This window comes from Triticum aestivum, chromosome 3D (genome assembly GCF_018294505.1).
Source record: "Triticum aestivum cultivar Chinese Spring chromosome 3D, IWGSC CS RefSeq v2.1, whole genome shotgun sequence".
NCBI lineage: Eukaryota > Viridiplantae > Streptophyta > Magnoliopsida > Poales > Poaceae > Triticum > Triticum aestivum.
The window spans coordinates 56,473,262-56,483,158 of NC_057802.1; the positions used below are offsets into that span (position 1 = coordinate 56,473,262).

The 9,897-nt window shown below is 49.2% G+C and overlaps 1 pseudogene; it reads right to left on the bottom strand.

Moving 5' to 3' along the window:
• Positions 1–8,305: 8,305 nt before the first annotated feature.
• On the bottom strand, positions 8,306–9,445 carry LOC123076150 (uncharacterized; annotated as a pseudogene).
• Positions 9,446–9,897: the final 452 nt, after the last annotated feature.

Genomic DNA, 9,897 nt, shown 5'->3' on the forward strand with positions numbered 1-9,897 from the left:
CATAGTTTCTGCAAATATTACAACATGAAAATTATTATACAAACATGACAGATGGATATATTAGTGGCAAACGTAGACCTAGCTAGCTAATCACAACAAGGAATCATATTAGTGGCCTCGACGCTTCTCTAGGGTTTGGGGTGGCCTCGGCAACGGTTCAAGGGTTCGGGGTGGCCTCGACAACGCTCTTTTAACTTGGTAAATTTGGGTGGCCTCGGCAGCGCTTCTAGGGTTTGGGCCGGACTGCCTCTCTCACGTTTGTCTAGCGTCAAAGGATTCAACTAAACCATGTCTTCATCATTAGGCGAAAGTAATAGGCGCATGATGGTACGAAGCTCTCCAAAGTTATTTTGGAACGGAGTCCCAGATAGGATAATTCGCTTTTTTGGTACAAAGTTCAGCAAGAGCCTTCCGAATATCACTATTTGGAAGGCCTTTGATGAAATTCGTACCAAAAGACGAATTATCCTATCCGGGACTCCCTTCCAAAATAACTTTGGAGAACTTCATACCATCATGCCTCGGTTACTTCCGGCTAATGATGAAGCCATGTATTTCTTCAATACTTTGACACTAGGCAACCTCTCGACCCCTCGGTGATCCTCGACCCTCAACCGCTCGGCGATCCATGACCCTCTACCCTAGTTCCCGACCCTTGAACCCCTCATGTCACGTTTGTCTAGTGTCAAAGGATTCAACAAAACCATGTCTTCATCATTAGGCGAAAGTAACAGGCGCATGATGGTACGAAGCTCTTCAAAGTTGTTCTGGAACGGAGTCCCAGATAGGATAATTCACTTTTTGGTACAAAGTTCAGCAAGAGCCTTCCGAATATCGCTATGTGGAAGGCCTTTGCTGAAATTCGTACCAAAAGGCGGATTATCCTATCCAGGACTCTGTTCCAGAACAACTTTGCAGAACTTCGTACCAACATGCCCCGGTTACTTCCGGTAAATGATGAAGGCATGGATTTCTTCAATACTTTGACACTAGGAAACCTCTCGACTCCTCGCCGATCCTCAACCCTCGACCCCTCGACGACCCTCGACCCTCGAACCCTCGGCCCCCCAACGACCCTTGAACCCTCGACCCCTCGACCCTCGAACCCTCGGCGACCCTCGACCCCTCGGTGACCCTCGACCCTCTACCCTAGCTAGTTCCCGACCCTCGCCCGTCAAACCCTCGGTGACCCCTCTGCCCCCTCATGTCGAAGTTATCGGGGAGGGGGTATATCGACCCCCCCTCATGTCGAAGTTATCGGGGAGGGGGTATATCGATAACGACATACCCGATAAAAAATAAGAAAAGGAAGAAGAAGAAGAAGAAAAAGGAAAAAAAGAGGAGAAGACGAAAAGAATAGAGGAGAAGAAGAAAAAATAGAATATTTTCTATTTTTTCTTCTTCTCCTCTATTCCTTTCTTCTTCTCCTTTCTTTTTTCTTTTTTCCTCTTCTTATTTATTTCTCCTCTTCTTCCTCTCCTCTTTTTCTCCCTTTTCTTTTCCTTCTTCCTAAACAAAACATAAACTAAAATAATCCTAAAACTAAACGAAACTTCTCCTCCTCCCTTTTTTTCTTCTTCTTCTTTTTTTTCATCCTAAAACTTTATGAACAAAATTACAACAGAAAAAAACCACAAAAATTCTATGAACCAAATAAAAATTCTATGAACAAAATTACAACAGAAAAAATCATAAAAATTCTATGAAAAAATGACATATTCTTTGCATATGAACATACAAACATTTCCATATTCTACTATAATATCACCAAAAAAATCTATGAGAACAGAAAAAAATCTACTACTACAATACATACATACACCATCATCACCATCATCTACTACAATACATACATCATCGTCATCATCATCATCATCTACTACAATATGAACAGAAAAAAATCTATGAACAGGGTCGTCGTCGGCGTCGCGGCGGGTGGCAGCGTTGGGGCGGGCGCACGGCAGCGTTGGGGCGCGGGGGGGGGGGGGGGGGGAGAGGAGGGGAACGACGCGATGAGGCTCACAGTGTAGGGGAGCGGCGGCGAGGTCGGGGCAGGGCTCGGCGCGCGCGACGGCGAGGTCGGGGCAGGGCTCGGCGCGCGCGACGGCGAGGTTGGGGCAGGGCGCGTCGAGGTCGGGGCAGGGTGCGGCGAGGCCGGGGTAGGGGCGACGTGACGACGGAGACGGCGGACGGGGGCAGGGCAGCCTGGCGGCGTCGATGACCTCGGCGTCGTCGGGCAGCAACTGGCGATGAAATCTGAAAAAATGCTAAGTGCTGGCTTATATAGCAAAGGCTTTAGTCCCGGTTGGTGGCACCAACCGGGACCAAAGCCACCCTTTAGTTCCGGTTGGTGCCACCAACCAGGACCAAAGGTCTCTTTTCAGCAGCCCAAAGGGCGGGAAGCAGAGGCCTTTGTTCCCGGTTGGTGGCACCAACCGAGACTAAAAGGGGGGCATTGGTCCCGGTTGGTGCCACGAACCGGTACCAATGCACCCCTTTAGTCCCGGTTGGTGCCACCAACCGGGACCAAAGGCCTTGTGCTTCCCGCGTCGTGGCCAAAACTTTAGTTGAGATTGCATTATGAGAGATTGCATTGAGGAATGCACATAGCTTCACAATGGCTAATCGGACGTTTTCCGGTAGAAGCCCCCTCAATGCAACCAGAAGCAGTTGCGTCATAATCACATGGCAGTCATGAGACTTTAGATTCTGGAACTTTTTCTCTGGCATATTTATTATTCCCTTTATATTCGACGAGAAGCCAGACGGGACCTTCATACTTAGCAGGCATGCAAAGAAGATTTCTTTCTCTTCTTTGGTAAGAGCGTAGCTGGCAGGACCTTCATACTGCTTTAGAGGCATGCCGTCTTTTTCGTGCAAACGTTGCAGGTCCTCCCGTGCCTCCAGTGTATCTTTTGTCTTCCCATACACGCCGAAGAAGCCTAGCAGGTTCACGCAAAGATTCTTCGTCACGTGCATCACGTCGAGTGAAGAGCGGACCTCTAGGTCATTCCAGTATGGTAGGTCCCAAAATATAGATTTCTTCTTCCACATGGGTGAGCGTCCCTCAGCGTCATTCGGAACAGATAGTCCGCCGGGACCCTTTCCAAAGATTACGTGTAAATCATTGACCGTAGCAAGTACGTGATTACCGGTACGCATGGCGGGCTTCTTCCGGTGATCTGCCTCGCCTTTGAAATGCTTGCCTTTCTTCCGACATTGATGGTTGGTCGGAAGAAATCGACGATGCCCCAGGTACAAATTCTTCCTGCATTTGTCCAGGTATATACTTTCGGTGTCAGCTAAACAGTGCGTGCATGCGTGGTATCCCTTGTTTGTCTGTCCTGAAAGGTTACTGAGAGCAGACCAATCATTGATGGTTACAAACAGCAACACATGCAGGTTAAATTCCTCCTGTTTGTGCTCATCCCACACACGTACACTGTTTCCATTCCACAGCTGTAAATGTTCTTCAACTAATGGCCTTAGGTACACATCAATGTCGTTGCCGGGTTGCTTAAGGCCTTGGATGAGAATTGGCATCATAATGAACTTCCGCTTCATGCACATCCAAGGAGGAAGGTTATACATACATAGAGTCACGGGCCAGGTGCTGTGATTGCTTCTCTACTCCCCGAAAGGATTAATGCCATCTGCTCTTAAACCAAACCATACGTTCCTTGAGTCACCTGCAAACTCAGCCCCGTACTTTCTCTCAATTTTTCTCCACCGCGACCCGTCAGCGGGTGCTCTCAACTTCCCGTCTTTCTTACGGTCCTCTTTGTGCCATCGCATCAACTTGGCATGCTCTTCGTTTCTGAACAGAAGTTTCAACCGTGGTATTATAGTTGCATACCACGTCACCTTGGCAGGAACTCTCTTCCTGGGGGGCTCGCCGTCAACATCGCCAGGGTCATCTCGTCTGATCTTATACCGCAATGCACCGCATTACCGGGCATGCGTTCAAATCCCCGTACGCACTGCGGTAGAGGATGCAGTCATTAGGGCATGCATGTATCTTCTGCACCTCCCATCCTAGAGGGCATACGACCTTCTTTGCTGCGTACGTACTGTCGAGCAATTCGTTATCCTTTGGAAGCTTCTTCTTCAATATTTTTAGTAGCTTCTCAAATCCTTTGTCAGGCACAGCATTCTCTGCCTTCCACTGCAGCAATTCCAGTACGGTACTGAGCTTTGTGTTGCCATCTTCGCAATTGGGGTACAACCCTTTTTTGCGATCCTCTAACATGCGATCGAACTTCGGCTTCTCCTTTTGACTTTCGCACTGTCTCCTTGCATCAACAATGACCCGACGGAGATCATCATCGGGCACAATTTCGTCTGGTTCCTCTTGATCTTCAGCAGCTTCCCCCGTTGCAGCATCACCGTATTCCGGGGGCACATAGTTGTCATCGTCCTCTTCTTCTTCGCTGTCTTCCATCATAACCCCTATTTCTCCGTGCCTGGTCCAAACATTATAGTGTGGCATGAAACCCTTATAAAGCAGGTGGGTGTGAAGGATTTTCCGGTCAGAGTAAGACTTCGTATTCCCACATATAGGGCATGAACAACACATAAAACCATTCTGCTTGTTTGCCTCAGCCACTTCGAGAAAATTATGCACGCCCTTAACGTACTCGGAGGTGTGTCTGTCACCGTATATCCATTGCCGGTTCATCTGCGTGCATTATATATAATTAAGTGTGTCAAAAACCATTACAGAACATCATGGATAGAGAAGTGACCAAATTAATAGAAGTTCATCATCACATATTAAAACCAAAGTACATACATAGTTCTTATTGAGCAACATATAGCTCTCCAGAGCATGTAATTAAACCATACATTGAAACTATGTAAAACATTTCAATGCAACAACAAATGTGATCATAATCGCAACCAAGGTAACAATTGATCCAATGGCATAATGATACCAAGCCTCGGTATGAATGGCATATTTTCTAATCTTCAAATGCATTGCGTCCATCTTGATCTTGTGATCATCGACGACATCCGCAACATGCAACTCCAATATCATCTTCTCCTCCTCAATTTTTTTTATTTTTTCCTTCAAGTAATTGTTTTCTTCTTCAACTAAATTTAACCTCTCGACAATAGGGTCGGTTGGAATTTCCGTTTCACATACCTCTTAGATAAATAAAATCTATGTCATGTTGGTCGGCATAATTGTCACAAACAATAAATGAACCAAATAGTTATAAAAGATAATATATACCACATCCGAATCATAGATAGGACGAGGGCCGACGGGGGCGGATACCAAAACCATCGCACTATATAATAACTATCAATAATAAAAGTAAGAAAATTAGACAAGTATCTATCTAAAGTAAGGATTTTTTTCTTTCAGAAAGAAGATAAGAACAAGAGGCTCCCCACGGTGGTGCCGGCGACGAGATCGGTGCGGGCGATCGACGGCGGTGAAGACGGGGACGAGACGTGACAGACCACTAAACCTAGACAAATCTCGAGGAAAATGAAGCTTGGAGGTCGAGCTTCGAGAGGAGAAAGCTTAACTAGTGTGGCTCGGGCATTTCATCGAACACCTCATGTGCATAGGAGGTGAGCTAGAGCGCCACAAAGCTCTCCCCTCGCCGGCCAGAAAAAACAGAGCACCGTGGAGTGCTCTGCTGCGGCGATGGGGTATATATGCAACTCATTGTTCCCGGTTCGTGGCTGGAACCGGGACTAAAGGCCCCCCTTCTGTCCCGGTTCTAGGCACGAACCGAGACCAATGGCTGTGGGCCAGGAGCGAGGACCGTTGGTCCCGGTTCGTGCCAAGAACCGGGACAAATGGGTCCACACGAACCGGGACAAATGCCTCCCGAGGCCCGGCCGGCCCCGTGGGCGCACGAACCGGGACGTATGTCCCCATAGGTCCCGGTTCGTAACAGAACCGGGAGTAATGGGCTGGCCAGACCCCAACCAAAACCCTGTTTTCTACTAGTGCATATATTATTACTTTAACATGTGGTTAAAATTAGTCTAAAAATGCATTAGGCTCAATATATATGGATAGAGGGATTATTTAACTTGCTTGTTGCTCTGGCCTTTTCAAGGTCGCCAGTGATAACATATTCAAAGCCACCATAAAGCGAAACATTAGTTTGATGGAATGTGGTCCAAGAAGTACCTTTTTGGTGCTTTTGGCCGAGACGCACAGGCAAACGTCCAAGGTCACTTCCAAGCAATCAGCTGATAGGATGATTGATTTGCTGACAAACTCACGTACGAAATTAGCAATTACATCTATTCCACTGGCAGACGCAAGTATATGATGCTAATCACTACTCCATTTCATAATTATTATCGTGGTTTTAGTTTAAATTCTACTGACAGAGCGCACAAGTACGCACGCACGCATGCGAACACAGGCTAAAGGACCGTGTCACTTGTATCTTTTTCCTTTTTCCTTGCTTTGGGCTGAGTCGAATCTGCACCAGATCCACCATGTTGGGATCTGCTTTCGCCCCCACGAACTGCTGCACGCAAATATGATAATTTTGATCTGTGAATGAAATCATTTTACAAAATGAACTGCTTCTAAAAAATTCACTCGGTTGACCTTCTTAAGTGGCACCTGACACGAATGCGTCACACTATACTGTGCAACGCCTGACAGACAGACGCTACTCGCCTAGCCAGCGTCGCACCCCGGACTGTTAAAAATTACTAAGTCAGTGTGCAGCGTCTGAGAGTTAGGCGCCACACTATACAGTGTAGCGTGTATCTTCTAGGTGTTGCACTAGTGGTTGCTTCATTTTGTAGTGCAACCACTAGTGCAACGCCTAGAAGCTAGGCGCCACACTGTATAGTGTGGCGCCTAGCTCTCAGACGCTGCACACTGACTTAGTAATTTTTAAATCACCCGGGTGCGACGCTGGCTAGGCGTGTAGCTCCTGTCAGCCAGGCGTTGCACAGTGTAGTGTGGCGTCTTCGTGTCGGGCGCCACTCAAAAATGTCAGCTGAGTGAAATTTTTTTACGGGCAGTTCATTTTGTGAAATGGTTTCATCCACGGGTCAAAATTGTCAAATTTGCCACTGCCGCATGCAGTGTTTATGCCAATATTCCGATTTTACCCCTCCAACGAAAAATACTACTAGTACTACATAGTTTTAGCTCATATTAGTATGGGTTAATCTAGTCCGTCGGATGAATAAAATGGATGGGTCATATATTAGTTTGATGCACTGTACAAGAATACCGGTGTAGTTTCACTTCCATTTCCCTATCTAGCACGCCGCCACCATGAACGCGACATCGCTGGCTGCGATCAACTCGTCCTCTCTCACCTGGCTTGCTTCCTGCTCCCCTTGGGTTCAAGTTAGTTCATCGATGGGACTCAGCACTTCACCTCATCTTCCTAAAACCGCAAGAACAAGTTAACGGGAGTTGTGCCCGAACCATGGCGGGGATTCCATGGATGCTGCAACGTGCAACAGACCCATGGCTATGGGGATCTCTCTCTACAGCGGCCTCTCGCAGTCGCAGAACCTCGTCGGTCGTCCTGCATGCCCGTCTCCTCCACGACAGCCTCCCGTTCATTTTGCCGCATCTCCAGTTCCGCCCTCTCCTAGCTCCTCCCCTGTGGTCGCCCGGACCTCCAGTCGCACGTCGGCAAGCAGCGCGGCGGCGCTCACACTAAGGACCCGCGAAGCAGCGAGACGACACAGCAGGACAGAGGTCAGCCTCGCCCCGTCCCGTATGGCTTCGGACGTCCGTCCGGGTCGATCGATCGACTTTACAGCCACGATCCAAAGCACCTATTCGATGCCTACCCAACTTTGTGTTTTACCGGGCTGTGTTTTACACAGGTAGTGGTCTACTTGGAAACGACAACTCAGTCAAGCCATAATTCCTGCTTCAATAACACTTCGTCCTTGATTGTTGGCGGTATGCCTCTTTACATCAAAATAGAGCTACTTCATGCGTTGCACTTGTACTACTTACTATACCACTAGTACGTTTCGGAGTAGTGCATGCATGCACCTGCAAACAAGTTTTGCCATCTTTTGTGACTATGAATCAAAAAAGTTCTGAAGCTCACGGCACGTCAATGAAAATTTATCGATCATGCATGTAACTGACAAAAGGGAATGGGGTTTAAAAAACATTGTAGAAATAATAAGTTGCAGTAGTAGCTAGCTACAAACTACAGACCGATGTGCAGCGCAGTTCTGCCAGCGTCGAGTCTTTGAGCATGTTGGTCTACACCGTAATTATGGATCGACGTAGCATTTGAACCTTGATCGAGGGAAAGGGAAAGCCGAGGCCAGGAAGAAGTCAATTCCTGCATGCAGGTATCGATGAACAAAACAGAAGAGAGATTGGTGATTCCATGCCGCACACGCGTGATCGGCCATGCAGAAGCATCGAGGCGTCGAAGAACTGGGCGACAATGGCCGGCGCATACGCTCCACTGCGGCCTCCGCCATGGCCAGATCGTAGATCGCGCAGCGCAGGAGCTGCTTGCCCGCGGGTGCCCAGGCGTGGGCGACTGCTCGCGGCGATGGCGGCCTAAGCATGACGTGGAAGACGGCGAGGGCCGCATGGCCGTGCGACTTGGCGGAGTGTAGGCACTGCAGCGCCGGCTCCGCGTGACGGGCAGCGTCAGTGTGGGGAGTTGCCACCTGCCGCGCCACCATGGAGCCCGATGTGCGCAACGCAGATGGAGAAGACGTTGCCTAGTACGGCCTGGAACATGCTGAAGCGCTTGAGCCGGCCGAGGGCGAAGTCGATGCTGTCGCCTCTTGCTGAAGCGCCCTGACCGGCGTTGGGCAGGGGATGCACGCCCGGGCGGAACCTGCAGCAGTCCTCGGCGGCCAAGCGGTATTGCTGGCGGGCGCCGATGATAGATGACGCAGATTTTTTGAGCACATGCACCCCGGCTCTGCCATCCTGACTCTCCAGGGTCGCTTTAAGATCTGTGCGACATAACTAACTTTCTATATCAAATTTTCTCTTTTTTTCTCTCATATAAAACATGTCTTGCAGTTTAAACTTTTGCACTGCGAGAAAGCTTTCTAACTAGAATATAGGATAAATTTTTCAGAATTTTTGGTCCGACATAAATACTAAAACAGTTTTGCTAAAGCAACATGATTTTTTAATCAAACAAAACTTATTTTGTATATTTATGTTAACAAAAAAAATCTAAAAGTTTTATCCTAGATTCTAGTTAGAAAGCTTTGCTGTTCTGCAAAGGTTTGAACTTCAAGACATGTTCTATGAGAGAAACAAAAAAGGGAAATGTGCTTACACGAATCGCGATACGGGGAATGGATGGCTAGATAAGGGATCTGGGTGCAGGTGCTCTTAAACTTGTTTTCGGCCGATGATGGCCTCGACTACTGCATTCGTCCTGTTGATGTAAGTGAAGCTGCGAGCCGACGCCTCCGCCGCCGTGTTCCTCCGCTGCTCCATTGCCGACGTTGGTGCGCTCTCTCTCTCTCTGTCTCTCTCTCTCTCTCTGTGGCGCCGTATAATAGGAGGAGACGTGAAGACACTAACTAACCGCTCGGCCCCCGCCTCGCGGGCGGCAACCCCCAATCGCGCCACCACCGGCCCCCCTCCAGCGACTCCCCTCGCCGCCGCCGGAGGCCACCACCGGGCGAAGCCCACATCGTGGCGGGGGCGGCGGGGTCTCACCCCGTGGTGTGGCTCTCTCGCGCTAGGCCCACGGCGGGCGGCCCGCCTCCTGTGGTCCGTCGGCGGCTCTCCCGCGGCCTGGCGGCCGATCCAGTGGCACCCCTTCTCCTCCACGCCTCCTGGTGGCTGTCCCGGCAGCTCCTCTCCGGTGGTGGATCTGGCTGCGCCGCCGCGATCCTTCCCGGCCCGCCATGGTCATCGGCGTCGCCGAGTGCGGCGCATCCCCC